The 13,100-nt window shown below is 40.1% G+C and overlaps 1 protein-coding gene across 1 annotated transcript in view; it reads left to right on the forward strand.

Annotated features, from left to right (window-relative positions):
* Positions 1-13,100, forward strand: part of SLC10A6 (solute carrier family 10 member 6) — a 57,241-nt gene that overhangs the window by 14,386 nt on the left and 29,755 nt on the right. The window lies entirely within an intron of this gene.

Here is a 13,100-nt window from a genome sequence, read left to right on the forward strand (position 1 = left end):
GGCCTGCCTGTTTTCTGAACCTTATTCCCTAGGCTTCTTATTAATACAGTTCATACCATAAGCTCTGTGTTAAGCTTCCAAGGAACTCCAATTTTCCTGTCAGAATTGAGTACCAATTGTGATTGGTGTTTTTCATACTACCAATCACAGCATATTGGAGGGTTGTGTAATTTAGTGGGTGTTATAAACATTGAAAAAATGAAATAGTATAGAATAGAAATATCAGAGCTCATTGACTGTTAGAAGGTAAATGTTTCATGAAACTTTTCATGGAGCATATGTGCACACAAACACAGAAATGTACAAATATATACTGGATTGCTAAAAAAATTTCTTTCTGAAGTTTATGGTTTAAAACATTTGAAAAGTAGTGCTACAGAGGTTAAGAACCTGGGCTCTGAAATTAGACACTCCGGGTTCCAGTCCCACTTGCCAGCTGTGAAACTTTGGACAAGTTACTTAAGCTTTATGTCTTGCTTTCCTTATTTGTAAAATTGTCATACATAGTGGAGATCGTGTTTTCTTCCAAAATTCTTTCTTTCTTCCGTAGCTTTGGTGTTGTGACTGAGGACATGGCTGCATGGCTAGGTCACATTCCTTGCTTGACTGACTGGTAGTTAAGTGTGGCAATGTGGCTAAGTTCTTGCCAATGGAATGTGTGGGCAAGTGATGTGCACCACATCTGAATCTGGACCTCATGCATTGTGTGCACCTCTTCCATTCCCTAGTTCCCTTCTCTGTGGGTGGATCCTTGACATGGTGGTTGTCTTATGTTCCCAGCTGCTAAAACAAATGCGATACAACGGGTTGGCGTAAACAATGGGGATTTATTGGCTCACGTTTTTGAGACTTGGAAAAGTTCAAAATCAAGGCAATGCTTTGTCCCTAAAATGTGTGATATTCTGGGATTGGCTGTCAACGAGCCTGGGGGTCCTTTTCTTTTCCATCACATGGCAGTGCACATGGTGATGTATTCTCCTTTCTCTTCTTGGTTCTGTTGACTTCCACCTTCTTCTCCACATGGTTTTCTCTTGCTATGTTTGAATTTCATTCTTCTTATAAAGGACACCAGTAATGTGTATTAAAGCGCACCTCGATTCAGTTGGACCACACCTTAACTGAAGTAACATCTTTAAGAGATCCTATTTATAATGGGTCCACATCCACCAGAATGCAGATCAAGACCAAGAACATATCCAAATTGAGGTACACAATTCAGTCCACCACAGTTCTCATCCAGCCTTGACCATGTAGACAAGGATAACGTCCTAGCAGATGGTGGAAAAGCAGGATGGAAGAGGCCTGGGGCCTTGAGAGACTGCACGGAGCCCCACCAGTGTGGCCCACTCATGTCAAGGCTGTTGAATGAGAGAGACATTTTTTTTGCTCTTTAAGCTACTACATTTTGAATTCTCTTTGTTGTAGAAACCTAATTTTTAACCTAACTAATACATTATCTCATTGTGCTCTTGAGGATTAACAGAGCATGTCCTCACATATAGTAAGTACTAAATAAGGCATATCTTTTATTATTTTTTTTGAAACCAAGTTCCCTGACTAGTACAATAAAAGGTAGATTTAGCTCGATTTTGTCTCCCTGCTTCCTCCTGCCTGGGAACATTTTGCAATGTATAGAGACATTTTTGGTTATCTCGACTGTCGGGGATCTTAATGGCATCTAGTGGGTAGAGGCCAGGGATGCTGCTAAACATGCCACAATGCACAAGACAGTCCCCTACAACAAAGAGTTATTGGGGGTAGCAGATATGGCTCAAGTGATTGGGCCTCCATCTACCATATGGGAGGTCCTGGGCTCAGTTCCTGGGGCCTCCTGGTGAAGGAGAGCTAGCCCGTGTGGAGAGCTGATGCAACAAGATGACACAAGTACAACAACAAAAAAGAGACACAAAGGAAAAAAATGAGACACAACAAACCAGGAAGCTGAGGTGGTTCAAGTGATTGGGTACCTTTCATCTCATGTTGGAAGGTCCCAGGATCGGTTCCCGGTGCCTCCTAAAGAGAAGATGAGAAGACAAGCAGGTACAGAAAGTGAATGGACACAGAGCAGATAGCAAGCCGCAAGGTGGGGGTGGGGGTGAATAAATAAATTAAGATTAATAAATAAATCTTAAAAAAAAAAGTTTTTGGGTTCAAATGTTAATAGTGCTGAGGTTGAGAAAACTTGGTTTAGATTATTGGTTTAAGCTACTCCGGACACATTGCTGAAAATGAAGGAGTGCCTCTTGGCAACTGGCAACTACAGTTCTGCTAATAGCTATGGTGACTGCAAAGAAGGAAATGAGAGGCTCGCTGAAAGTCTGAGAGACAAAGTAACTGCTAGAAAATCTGTCTGCATTGAAATAAGCCATGAAGTTGAAAATCAAATTACTAGCTGAAATAGATTCACAATTTAATCCTACAACTGGATTTCTAGGTAAAACTATGGGGAAACCGAAGATTTTATCCAAAGGGAGCCAAACAAGGCTGCTGAGCTATATGATGCTATTTTCAGTTTTGGCTTTTTTTTTTTTTTGGTCATTTATTAGATTAAACTGAGGTGATGCAAGTAAGTGTGAATTTGGAATTTATTATAACTTAATGACTTGGAGTACCACTTGGATAAAAATCAGAATCAAAACATTCTAAGTTTTCAAATACTATGACATTTTCCATTGAAGATTACTGAAGTTTTTTGTGTTTTAGAAATCACATTGGATAATACAGTGCTCTCTCCTTTTTTTGTGTGGAGGTACTAAGGATTGAACCTGCGACCCCATACATGCAGTAACTCAGCCACTAAGTTACACCTGCTCTGCCTGGGTCCTGTTTCTTAATGACTAATTTTTAGCCCCTGTTTTCAGGGGTTTTGAGATGACTTGAAGTCAGTTTGGTCAAGAATTTTTTTCTATTTGTTTCATCATCAAATTAAATCACAATATAATATTCTGTTGTTAACCTAAATGTAGATTTGTGTTCCATGTAAAGAAACTTAGAGGGAAAGTAGTAAAATGCCTGGAGAGCCTGCTGTAGAATTCTTGAAGGGGTGAACAAATTTTTGATAGAGTGGTAAAGGTATTATCCTGAACTATCATCAGCTGTGAACTTGTACTCCCCTTTCCTCCTTTATTTGGTTAAAATTCTGGGCCAATTTTTTTTTTTTTTAACTTTCTTTTTTAAAAATTTTTTATTGACTTTGTAATAATATTACATTAAAAAAATATATATATGAGGTGCCATTCAACCCCACCACCCCCACCTCACCTCTCCCCCCCCAGCAACACTCCTTCCCATCATCATGACACATCCATTGCATTTGGCACGTACATCTTTGGGCACCTCTGCACCTCATGGTCAATGGTCCACATCATGGCCCATACTCTCCCCCATTCCATCCAGTAGGCCCTGTGAGGATTTACAATGTCCGGTGATTGCCCCTGAAGCACCATCCAGGGCAGCTCCATGTCCCAAAGACGCCTCCACCTCTCCTCTCTTCCTGCCTTTCCCCATACCCATCAGCCATCATGTCCACTTTTCTCAATCCAATGCCACCTTTTCTATGTGGACATTGGATTGGTTGTGTCCATTACACCTCTATGTCAAGAGGAGGCTCAGATTCCACATGGATGCTGGATGCAATCCTCCCACTTTCAGTTGTCATCACTCAAGGCTCCATGGTGTGGTGGTTGTCCTTCTTCAACTCCATCTTAGCTGAGTGTGGTGAGCCCAATAAATCAGATTATAGGTGCTGGAGTCTGTTGAGGCTCAGGACCTGGCTATCACATTGTCAGTCCAGAGATTCAAATCCCCTAAATATATCTTAAACCCCAACACTAACTGCACCTCCAGCACATTAGCATGAAAGTCTTATGAAGAGAGATCCCATCTGAGTCCAGATTCATCACACATAAACACCAGTTCCAAAGAGGGGCCATCTGACCTGGTAGTTAGCCCCATCGGCCATGACCATAACTCCCATGGGTCTCTTTAGCCCTCAAAGGAACCGATACCTGGGGGTTGTATCTGCTTTATCTGTCTCTCAGACTCTGCTCAGTTGTGCATAAGGGCAATCCTTCTGACAGCCTCCAAACTCTTTTTTAGAGACTCGTAGCCATATAAACTCATTTCTCCTTTCCATTTCCCCCTTACATTAGGTCAAACAGCATTTTAAGGTCATGTTATTTTATGTAGACAGGGATATTCTGCTGGTCTGCGTTGAACCTTCCGTATAAGGTCATTTTCCAGTTGCATCATCAGTTGGTAGTTGATAGTGGTCCCTCGGTGCCAGGGAGGCTCATCCCCGGGTGACATGTCCCACGCTGGGGGGAAGGCATTGCATTTACATGCTGAGTTTGGCTTCGAGACTGGCCACATTTGAGTAACATGAAGGCTGACAGGAGGAAATTCCCAGGAACAATGCTGCTCTAGGCCTTGTTCTTATTTTAGGCTTATCAGCTCACAAGCATAGTCATTAGCGTCAGGGGCTCACTGTTGAACCCTCACTCCCTCCCGGTCCCCGCCGCTGCACCTGGGAGACTGTCGCTGCTCCCCTAGGGACCACGACAGAGCACCACTGTGGGCCAATTTTTAAAATCTACTGTTTTCATAATTTTTTGTGATACAAGTCCTCTTCCCATTCTGTTCAAGGACCTCATTCTTTTCAAGTCTGTTATTTTGGCATATTTTTAGCAGGCCCCAAAAGAAATGTGTGCCAGTATAGTTATTTGCTATTAACTTTATAAATTCTACTAACTTGGCTTATAGTAATTTTATGATTTAGCTACTTAGGTAATTTGGTTATCATTTGTGACAGAATAATATAAAGCTAAGTAATTGCTAAGCTCCGAATGGAAAATTTTTTAAAAAAATGTTTTTTTAAATTAAAAAAGCCATCCTTATTCAGCTGGGCCCTACCTTAATTGAAGTGGCTTCATCAAAAGATCCTATTTATAATGGGTTCATACCCACAGGAAAGGATTAAGAATGTGTTTTACTGGAGTACAGAACTCCAAGCTACTTCACCCTTCTTCCCAAATACAAAACACACTCATTTATTCCTCCAAGTCTTACCCCCTACTGTACCCAGCTCCAAGCCCAGAATCTTGAGGTGATGCACTGTCCTCATCTTTAGTCTGGATGCTGTTTCACATGATCTTAGCCTTTTTTTCCCTTGTAGTAACATATATACAGCATGAAATTTCCCATTGTAACCATTTCCAAGTATACAGTTCAGTATTATTAACTACATTCACAGTGTTTTGCTACCGTCTCCACCATCCATCACCAGAACTTTTCTATCATCCGAAAGAGAAACTTTATACCTTAATCATCAAGTCCCTATTCCACCTCCTCTTACTTCTGGGGACCTGTAATCCTCTATCTCTTGAATTTGTGTATTCCAGTTATTTCGTATAAGTGAAATCATACATTATCTCTCCTTTTGTTATTTTATCCAGTATGGTATCTTCAGGGTTCATCTGTATTATAAAATGTATTAGGACTCCATTCCTTTTTATGGCTCAATAACATTCCACTATATGTATATACATCTTATTTTCTTTATCCATTGATGGACACTTGGGTTGTATCTTAGGTAACCTGGGCTGCTATCACAAATACCGCAAACTAATTTTGGCTTAAACAAGAGGAATTTATTGGCTCATTGCTTCAGAAACTAGAAGTCTAAAATCAAGATAGCAAGACTTACTTTCTCCCGGAAGAGACATAGCATTCTGGTGTTGGCTGCAGGCTATTCTTGGGACTTCTTGGCGTCTTTGTCTGTCTCTAGTCACATGGTGATATCCTTTCATTTTGTCCTTCTGTGACTTCCAGGTTTTCTTTATTAGTGCCCCAGTAGCCTGGATTAAGGCATATCATTTGGCTATTGTTAATAATGCTGCTATGAACATTGGTGTACAAATATCTGTCCAAGCCTTTGCTCTTAATTCTTTTGGGTATATTACTAGAAGTAAAATTCCTGTGTCATATCATAGGGCTGTGTTTAACTTTTTTTTTTTTTGAGGTAACAAGGGTCAGCGATTAAACCTGGGACCTCATATATGGGAAGCCGTTGCTCAACCACTGAGCCACATCAGCTTCCCCTGAGTTTGTTTTTTCATTAGTTTTGCTTGTTTGTTTTTTCAAGAGGCACCAGGGACTGAACTTGGGACCTCCCATGTGGTAGGTGGTCGCTCAACCACCTGAGCCACATCTGCTCCCTATGTTTAACTTTTTGAAGGAATGCCAAACTGTTTTTGACAGTGGCTACACCATTTTACATTCCCACCAATAATGCATGAGGGTTTTTATTTCTCCACATCCTTGTCACCACTTATTTCCTGTTTTTAATTTTTTTAATTTTTTTTTTTAAGATTTATTTAATTTATATCTCTCCCCTTCCTCCCTGTTGTTTGCTCTCTGTTTCCATTCGCTGTGTGTTCTTCTGCATCCGCTTGCATTATCCAGCGGCACTTAGAAACTGCGTCAGCTCTCAATGTGTGCGGCACCACTCCTGGGCGAGCTGTGCTTTTTTCACACAGGGCGGCTCTCCTAGTGGGGTACACTCCTTGTGCGTGGCAGCACTGCGTGTGGGCCAGCTTACCACATGGGTCAGGAGGCCCTGGGGATAGAACCCTGGTCCTTCCATGTGGTAGATGGATGCTCTATCAGTTGAGCCACGTCTGCTTCCCCCTCCTGTTTTTTAAATAATAGCCATTCTGGTGGATGTGAAATGATCTCTCTTTTTTTTTTTTTAAGGTTTATTTTGTTTATTTATTACTGCCTTCTTGTCATTTGTGCTTGCTCTCTGCTCACTGTGTCCATTTGCTGTGCACTTTCTGTGTCTGCTTGTCTTCTCTTTAGGGAGCACTGGGAACCGAACCTGGGACCTCCCACATGGGAAAGAGGTACTCAATATCTTGAGCCACCTCAGCTCCCTACTTTGTTGTGTCTCTCATTGTCTTTCCTTTTTACGTCTCATTGTTTCATCATCTTGTTGTATCATCTTGCTGCATCTACTTGCCTCACCAGCTCGTCTTCTCCAGGAGGCCCTGGGAGCCGAACCTGGGACCTCCCATGTGGTAGGTGGGAACTCAATCACTTGAGCCACATCTGCTTCCTTCATTGTGTTTTTGAGTTGCATTTCCCTAATGGCTAATGGCATTGAATATCTTTTCATGTGCTTATTGGTCATTTGTATATCTTCTTTGGAGAAATGTCTATCTAAGTCCTTTGCCCATTTTTAAATTTGGTTGTTTGTATTTTCATTGATGTTGTAGGAATATATATATATACTATATATCTGTAGTTATCTTTTTACTTTTTTTTAAAAAAAGATTTATTTATTTATTTATTTCTCTCTCCTCCACCCCGGTTGTCTGTTCTCTGTGTCTGTTTGCTGTGTATTCTTCTTTGTCCGCTTCTGTTGTTGTCAGCAGCATGGGAATCTGTGTTCTTTTTTGTTGTGTCATCTTGTTGTGTCAGCTCTCCGTGTGTGTGGCACCATTCTTGGGCAGGCTGCACTTTCTTTTGCGCTGGGCGGCTCTCCTTCTGGGGTACACTCCTTGCGTGTGGGACTCCCTTACGTGGGGGGCACCCCTGTGTGGCACGGCACTCCTTGTGTGCATCAGTACTGCCCATGGGCCAGCTCCACACAGGTCAAGGAGGCCCGGGATTTGAACCGTGGACCTCCCATGTGGTAGATGGACGCCCTAACCACTGGGCCAAGTCCACTTCCCTCTTTTTACTTTTTAATAATATCCTTTCATGCATGGACATTTTTAATTTTTTTTTTCTTTCTGGAAATTTTAAATTTTGACAAAGTCCAGTCTATCTACTTTTTCTCTTGTTGCTCATGCTTTTGTTGTAAAGTCTAAAAATCTATTGCCTAATACAAATTTCTAAAGATGTTCTCTTATGTTTTCTTCTAGGAGTTATATAGTTCTTACATATACATTGTTGATCCATTTTGAGTTAATTTTTGTATAATGTCCTGGGCCACAGTGATGGCATTCCTCTCTTGGAATTTGGGGGCAGTTACTAGGGGCACAGCTGAATGTATTCAGACTTCACGGAGCTGCCACTTCACCATTATGGAGTCCAATTACAATTTTCCTTTACTTTTGAAATATAAAGAACAAGAACAAGACAATAGGGACTTTGACAGGGAGATTCAGAAATATTTTCATTGTCCCTTGGACCAGATAGGACTTGTGAAAAGGGCATAATGTACCAGGGGTCACAGGCTTAATTTTCAGATTTTCCTCAAATAGCCTCCTACCATCTATTCATGTGCTTCTTTCAGTCAATCCCTTTCCTCTTCTTATTATCTAGCTCTACTCTAAAGACTTGCTTTTTACTTTGAAACTTTACATTGCATTGGAGTGAGGGTTTAATCTCCTTAGTGAATTTCATTTGTAGGTGCCATTTTTGCCTACATTAAATTAACTCTCTGCCAAATCACTTCCTTCCAAGCTTCAGGAGCAGACATCCACTCATGGTTTTAGTGATTGCTCACCATATGTTGGAATTTAGCTTTCAGCTCTCACCAAGTTTATGAAGCAGGTAAGGCAAGTGTTCTCTGAGCCCAATAAATGACCCAACTTCTCCTGGGCTGAGTTGCCTGTGTCTCTTCCTTTCCCAGGCGCTCTGTTGCCTCACTCAGGTGTCCCTCAGAAGAGTGACTGCCCAAATTCTAGCAGTGCAGTTTAACAATATTGATGTTAACTTTACACTAGTAATGGAAATAGTTGACATAATCTCCTCCATAGTAATAGGAGGATTATTTTGGTGGTGGTCTCCTTTCATTATGGAATCTTATGACAAGTATATATATACTTGTCATGTATATATACATGTGTATTTATGTATACATAATGCTGTATATATATATTTACATAATCTCATGACCCTTTTAGTAGTCAGAAAAAATGTCTGCTGATTTAACTGAGACAAATCAAATTAAATAAATAAAAAAAAAACAACAAAAAATTAAAACAATACAAAAACACTAATCAGAAAATTGGAAGTAGAAGCAAAGTAGAATTTTTGATACTGCTAGATGCAAAAGATGTTATTAATAATACAGTCACCACAATAGCTAACATTTATTCAGCACATAAAATGCTCTAGGCATAGTAGCTAGACATGATCAGATCAGAAGGTTGGAAGTGTGTGCCAGATGCCTGGGATTGATCCCTGGTTTTCCGATGAAATGCTTGTGCTCAGCAGCACCCTTTAATTACATTAATTTTGGCTAGCAGCGGAGGGCAGCCATGTTTTAGCGGTGGCTTTACGGTTTAACCTCTGGCTGAAGGTGTGTATGGAAGGGATGAATGGCCATTTTCATATTATTGTAAAATATCTGACTTACCCTGGCCTCACCCCTTTTAGGGCATAGTTGGTTGATGTGGTCAAGGATTTGATGTTTTACTTATGAATTATTTTAGGGAGGCCATTATAAAGAATCTTATAACCCAAGGTATGGGTGGTGAGTACTAGGAAATATTTATTCAGGATTATGAATGTCTGAATCCGATGATTACTTCAAAATGACCATGTTGTTCAGACATGTGAATTGGGATATGCTCCTTTTCAAAATGATTATTATTCTTTCAGAATGTCAGCTCACATATTTATTGTACACCTGTATCAGCACCTTTTAAGGTACATTAAGTAAAAGTTTAGGAAGGTGAATAGTAGTAACCAGGATGTGATATTTAGTTTGAGTAGCAAGAATAATATTTGATACAAGTGTAGCTCATGAACTTTTATTATTTTATTTTTTCTTAACATATAGTGTGGAGTATGACTCCCATCATCCTGCCTTGTCATCATTTACTAGCTTAACCTCATTAAGCTTTTTACTCATGGGTGAAATGAAGGCATAATAGTACCTGTACAATTTGGCAAAGTTTGTTGGGAGGTCTAAATGAGATACATAAGGGATCTAACACAGGGCCAGATACTTAGGAAGGACTCAGTAAATGATAGTTGTTTGTTATTGTTATCACTGAAAACTAAAAGTCAGTAATTTGTTCTCATGGCTGCCAAACTCCATTAATCTCATTTATTTCAACTTGAAGGTTTTCTTCTCATAATTCTAGGATTTGAACAAGCTATGAGAATTTTTAGTTATAATCTTACTAGCATCTGATCTAATGAGCTGAGGCCAGAAAAGTTGGTTGGGAAAGGGACCAATATACTATGTACTGTATTCTTTTACTACAGGTGTTCTTAACCAGGGGTCTGTGAGCTTGAATTAAAATTCAAGAAAACATTATTCTTGTGGGGACATGTGGGTGCAGGTGTGATATATTTATTGAATAATACACAATATAGTGTGGACCTAGTAAGCGGTCCCTGGTTTTCACCTCACTGGCAAAGGTGTCCATGGAACAGAAAAGGTTAAGAACCCTGTTTTACTATTTACTATATTATACTATTTACTGTTATAATTAGCATACTGTCAGTGCAGGGTAAACTGGTCTTTCCAGTTGGTCTTGCTGACAAGGTTCTTTATTTTTCCTTCTGATTCAGTTTATCCTGGAGGCAGAGTTGATGCTCAGAGATCCTATTTACCAGGCACTCCCACATCAGCCCCCTCACGTCCTTGTGTTCCATTTTCTGTAGCTCTCTCTTACCTGGAGGCATAGGCATTTGTTAGGTTCCCATATAAAAACCTAAGAGCAAGGACTAAAAATTCAGCCATCCCAACTGTCTTGGGGTCACATTACCACAGCTTCATGAGGTCATTATCAACATTTAGGTAGCCACCTAAGATAGGCACAACTTCCTCTATTTTTATTTCTTTTATTACATTTCTTTTATTTTGATTATGAAAACAGCAGTCATTTTTTCAGAGATATTAGAAAGCACAGAAAGTATAAAAAAAAATCACCCATTTTGCTATATGCAGAAGCAGTCACTGAAAATTTTGGAGTCTTTCAAGTTAATCTATGTGTGTGTGTGCTTATTATTTTTACATTGTTGGGCGCTTCCTGCTTTTACCATTTGATCTTAATTTTTTTGCTTAACCTTCTACTATGAACATTTCTCTTAGCTAAAATGATGTTTACATTTGAAATACTCCAAAAATATCTCATTGCATGGTTTTGCCATAATTTACTTAATAAGCTTCTCTTTGGGCATTTAAGTAGTTCTTTTACCTTTTATAAATAATGTTGTTATAGATATTTATAAATAACAATGCTATTATAAATAGGGACATTCGGTCCAAAAATAACAGATCTTTGCCAGTGCTGTAGTATATCTTATTCAAACATGATTTCTAGACCTATAGTGACAAAGGCTTTGAGTATATATTGTCAGAATTTTTCCAGAATAGTTGTACTGATTTTCAGGCTTACCTGCAGTATATGAGACTGTCTCTTTTACTCAACTTTTACTAGCTGTGGATATTCACATTAAATTTTTTAAAATGTGATGGGCGAAACATGTTATCTTAATGTACTTTTTTTTTTTTAATGCTTCTGCTTATTTATTTCTCCCCACCCCCTTGTTGCTTTTCACTTGCTGTGTCTGTTCGTCTACCTTGTTGCTTTAGGAGTCACCCAGAGCTGAACCCAGGACCTCTTATGTGGGAGGGAGGTGCCTACTTGCTTGAGCCACCTCCACTCCCTGTTTTGTTGTGTCTCTCATTCTGTTTTTCCTCCCCACATCTCTTGTCACGTCATCTAGTTGCGTTAGCTCGCCGCGCCTGCCTGTTGCATCAGCTTGCTGTCTTAGGAGGCACTGGGAACCCTGCTCCCTGCTTTGTTGTGTCTCTCATTGTTTTTTCTTCCTTTGTCTCATGTTGTGTCAGCTTGCCATGCCTGCCCATTGCACCGGCTGCTGTCATCTTTAGGAGGCACTGGGATCCAAACCAGTGACCTCCCATGTCGTAGGTAGGCTCAGTTGCCTGAGCCACATCTGCTTTCCTTATGTACTTTTTTTTTTAAAGATTTATTTATTTATTTATTTCTCTCCCCTGCCCCCCTCCCCAGTTGTCTGCTTTCTGTGTCCATTCGCTGTGTGTTCTTCTGTGACCACTTCTGTCCTTATCAGCAGCACCGGGAATCTGTGTTTCTTTTTGTTGCATCATCTTGTTGCATCAGCTCTCCGTGTGTGCGGCTCCATTCTTGGGCAGGCTACACTTTCTTTCGCACTGGGTGGCTCTCCTTATGGGGCATACTCCTTACGCGTGGGGCTCCCCTATGCAGGGGACACCCCTGCGTGGCAGGGTACTCCTTGTGCGCATGAGCATTGTGCATGGGCCGGCTCCACAGGGGTCAAGGAGGCCCCGGGTTTGAACTGCGGACCTCCCATGTGGTAGACGGACGCTCTTACCATTGGGCCAAGTTTGCTTCCTCTTTATGTACTTTTAAAATTAGTGATATTACTTTTATGCTTGTTAGTTGTCTTTTTTTTTTTGATTTTTAAAAAAAGTATTTTGTCCCTTTTTCTGAAGTGATAGTATTTTTATTTTTGAGATTTAACTTAAAAAAAAAAGAGAGTTAAGCTTTTTACTTTGTATTATATCTGAGTAAATAGTCAAACCCTTCCATTCCTACCAGCTACCTTTTAAACCTATTTTGAATCTATCTGAACTCTTTTTTGAACCTACAGGATACTTTATGTCCTTCAAGCTTCTAGAAGATTTCCCTTTTGCTAATTTTCAGAGTTTGGAGGACAGTTCCACAGCCAGGCTTAATTACCTTTCTTTTTCACTCTTTGCCTTCTGCCTTTACAGTCTCAGCCTTAAGAGCCCAGACTTTTCAGTTCATCTTCCTGAGTAGTATCTCTCACACCTAAATCTATTTGCAGAGAATAGAGATATATGAACTCTCCTGTGATTTCCAGAACTGGATCTCAAAATTAAGAAGCATATGGATCGAACATATTTAGTTGCCTTTACTTTTTTTTTTTTTAAAGCTTTAATTTATTTATTTCTCTCCCCTTCCCCCCTTTGCTGCTCTCTGTGTCCATTCACTATTTGTTCTTCTTCGTCTGCTTGCATTATTGGGTGGCACTGGGAAACTGCATCTCTTTTTTTTTTTTGCGTCATCTTGCTGTGTCTGCTCTCTGTGTGTGCAGTGCCACTCTTG

Source organism: Dasypus novemcinctus, chromosome 1, assembly GCF_030445035.2.
Source record: "Dasypus novemcinctus isolate mDasNov1 chromosome 1, mDasNov1.1.hap2, whole genome shotgun sequence".
Taxonomy (NCBI): Eukaryota; Metazoa; Chordata; class Mammalia; order Cingulata; family Dasypodidae; genus Dasypus; species Dasypus novemcinctus.